Below are 3,887 nucleotides of genomic sequence, written 5' to 3'. Positions count from 1 at the left end.
TGGATAGTTTCAATCTTTCACTTATAAGCAGAGAAATCAACAGATTTATTATTTCTCTGTCAGTTTTCTGTTATAACCTAAACTGTATAGTAATTTGCAGTAACTGTAGACATTGTTCCACAGTGTATGTGATTGATTGATAAGATATAGAGCATTAAATTTAGAGTTAGCTTATTCTGATAAGTCAATATTAGACTGTACAGCTGCATTAACTATAGAAAGGTTGTAAGTTAATGCTTATTTAAAAACCCCGAACCATTCCATTTACAAGACAAAGTGTTGCAAATGTATAAAACAGCAGATGTACAAGGAGAGCACAAAACATACTTTATTAGAACAAAAAAGCAGCCATAACAAGATGCAACAAGTAGAAACATATATAAGCAGTCAAAGGATTAGTGTTCCATAAAAATATAGGTTTTCTTTTTTGTAGCCTTGGCAATAGCCATAGGATGTAAAATAACATTCTGTAGCAGCAGGTAAGGAAACTATGGAGCACTCACCAGTGGTACGGAGCACCTTAACAAAAAGACACAAGAATGAATTCAGCTACTTTAGTGCAAAATGTCTAGAACAGAACTGTAAATTCAGTTCAGTTACTAAGAAGTGAACACTAGAACTTGATATGACTTCCAGAAGAGCTCACTCAAGTAATAGTACATATTATTTTAAGTGATAAAAAGGTGCTAAGTAAAGTTATTTACAGATATAATGGTTGTACAGTACCTTTTAAATCTGCAATTTAGGTTTCAGATTTTCCATTAAGAATTAACTGCACTGAAATTCTATATATTTTACTTAAGCAATTCAGCTATAAGCATTTATAAAAAAGAGATAAATATTGCCATCTGAATTATTAATTACAGTTCAACAATAATCTCCACATCAGCAACCACTGTAGTTACTATTATCTGACTTGTTTGGGCATCTTGTAATCTCATATACTTTATGGTTCACAAAATCTTTCTGGGCATAGGAAAAGATCCAACTTTCATGTAACAACAATTAGACTGCACATCAACTTTTAAAAATAATCACATGCAAGACTACATTGCAGCAGTTATTCCAAATACCTGTTTTAAGTTAAAGCACTCATTAAAAAAATTAATACCTAGGGCCTTTCAATAAAATTCTACTACTAAGTTGCTAAGTCTGAAATTTATGAATGACTTAGAAAATCTGTATTACCTAACAGTACCTTTTGCAGAAGAGAAGAGGAGCCTGATTATAAGCTACATTAACACCTAAGTGAACTGTGCTATGCCCTTGTGGCCAGAAAATTGCATTTTTTTTATAAAAAGAAGACACTCTTTTTTTTTTTTTTTAGACTCTTTCAAAGCTTGATTTATAGTAACTACAAACATCATTACTTTTGGAAGTTTATAGAAAAACTCTTAGAAAAAATAATTTCAAACATTAGTCACACTGTTGAAATACTCATCCAATATTAATAATTTGTTCTTCATAGCAAATGCCTCAGAATTGCCTCAAATACTGCAGCCATTAAAAACCAAACTGTTAGCTAAATCAGCAAAATGTTCTTGCAATCTTACTGAACACCTGTAGCTCTATCCTCTGTTGTTCCAGTAGGCACCATGTTTATCTGAATAAGTAACAGCAGGTCGCATCTGACAGATGCTAACACTATGCTAACATACTGTATGAAAAAGCCTAGCACTGCTGTGTGTGCTTGCTATAGGTGTATCGTCTGATGCACATGAAAGCGGACCTAGTTAACACCCTTTGGGACAGGAGAGTTTATGTTTACTTTGCCTTGAATGGTTCTCATTCTAACCAGCGAACTCTAACTTTTTGTATATAATGATACTCTTTTAAAAAATCCTGTAACATGGAGGGTAAAGGGAGCCCATCAATCACATCATACTTAGTGCACCTGTAGATTTCCGCGCCACCGATATACTTCAGGCTAAAAGTCCCATTGAGTGATATAGTAAGCAATGGTTCAAAAAACATGCACTAACTGAGATCTTTATAATATTCTAAAAGTCCTCTTACAGTGGAGGAGTGAAATACACACGAATCATGGGCATCAAAACTAAAGTTGTGATTTCACTGCTCAATTCGGGCATGCAGGGATCTGTTGCCTCGCTAAGCTCACAGAGAAGAGGTAGTCCTCTTGCGCAGCGTCCCTGAGCATAAACGCGCTTTCAGGCCTCAGGTTTCACTTCAAGAAGGCCTTCTGCTTCATAACGGTCCATCACTCCCCAATAATAGGGATTCCCTGTAATTTGAAGCAAATCAGGCGCTAGACAGTGTATGTAATCAGTCTGTGTGTGGACTTTCCAAGCTCTCTGTCTGCTAACACGAGCATGGCTGTCTCGAGATACCTAACGATTCTTCTGCTTCCGTGACTGCAAACACAGGGTGGTTGTATCCTCTTCCGAGTCATATTTAGCTTGTGGAATTGCAGAACTGTCCCCAGTTATTTCAGTCATTCCAGGAGCTAACTTTGGTCTCAGTTTACATAATGGATTAACCTGTGCAGTAGCTTCAAACGTCTACCCCTTCTTCAGTACTAAGCCGCCTTCTCTCTCTAAGCCTATCTTCATCTTCTAGAAACTAAAGATGGATCAAATGTATCAAAAAATGTTGAATATAGGAACTGTATGCTGTTTAATCAAATGCCATTTTGGGGCTAAATCTGAGCCAGCAGGAAAGGGGCATTTCTCAAGCATTAATTCAAAAAGATGAAATTTTTTTTCTTTTTTGAGACGAATTTCACTCTTGTTGCCCAGGCTGGAGTGCAATGGCGTGATCTCGGCCCACTGCAACCTCCGCCTCCTGGGTTTAAGCCATTTTCCTGCCTCAGCCTGCCGAGTAGCTGGGATTACAGGCATGCGCCACCACGCCCAGCTAATTTTTCTATTTTTAATAGAGACAGGGGTTTCACCACAGAGACGGGGTTTCACCATGTTGGCCAGGCTGGTCTCGAACTACTGACCTCAAGTGATCCACCCGCTTCAAGTGATCAAGCCTGGGATTACAGGCGTGAACCACCGTGCCCGGCCTGAATTTTTGTTTCACTGGAAAGGAGAGGCTTTGAGTGCTTGCGGTAAGCTCTCATGGGAAAACACAAGCCCACAACCTCTGTCTCAGAGAGCGACTTCCTACAGTTCTGCTGGAAGCACTGTCCATGTCGTGTACAGAACTTACGCCGTAGCGCCACTCTCTCCTTTGAAGTCCACTTCGAGTTCCACCAAACTTTTTATCAGTATCCAATGAACTCTGGGTCTTTGTAGAACAGGAATGTTTTTTCTTCCCACCCCATGGAGCATGTCGAGAGTAGGAATCTCTTCGTGCAAGCCTTTTTCCTGGGGTAACACCGGACTCATTATCCTTTTCAATGCTTATTTCAACAGTTTGAGGGATTTCGGTGGCACGATTTTGATTTCTCCTTGAAGAATTCTCTGAAGGGCTTAATCCCGGTTGTAAGGCAACATTTTCTCTTAAGGGACTGCTTTGTTGCTGAGGAGTTGAGTCTCCTACGCTGATGTTCGTCTCTTTGACAGACAAACATCTATTGGAGTTCATGTCCACATTTTCACTACGGCTTCCTCCCTCATGACCAAAGAGATTCTGAAACCTGTATTTGAAGTTATTCCACATTTTTCCCACTTTATCCATCGATTATAAAATCGTTCGGGGGCGCGCAGGCGGCCTCATCCAGGGCACCTGCGGCCAGGCAAGACGGTCCTGGATGGCGCAGTCACCAGCAGGTCGAGTCGGCTTCCCCTCTGGTGCTTCCCGTCCCCTCTGACTGCCCAGCGAGCGCAGCTTCACCAGCCTCACCAGCCTCACCAGCCTCACTTCCTCTGGCCGGAGCCCGGGGACTCCAGCTCCGCAGGATACCCCCGCCAGGCCCCACC

At 40.7% G+C, this 3,887-nt stretch overlaps 1 pseudogene; it reads right to left on the bottom strand.

The window, feature by feature from the left end:
* Positions 1–1,764: 1,764 nt before the first annotated feature.
* On the bottom strand, positions 1,765–3,660 carry LOC100977154 (suppressor of cytokine signaling 5-like; annotated as a pseudogene).
* Positions 3,661–3,887: the final 227 nt, after the last annotated feature.

The sequence above is a fragment of the Pan paniscus genome, chromosome 5 (genome assembly GCF_029289425.2).
Source record: "Pan paniscus chromosome 5, NHGRI_mPanPan1-v2.0_pri, whole genome shotgun sequence".
Lineage (NCBI taxonomy): Eukaryota > Metazoa > Chordata > Mammalia > Primates > Hominidae > Pan > Pan paniscus.
Note: the sequence above shows the minus strand (reverse complement) of the source record. Positions and strands in the feature narration are given on the sequence as shown.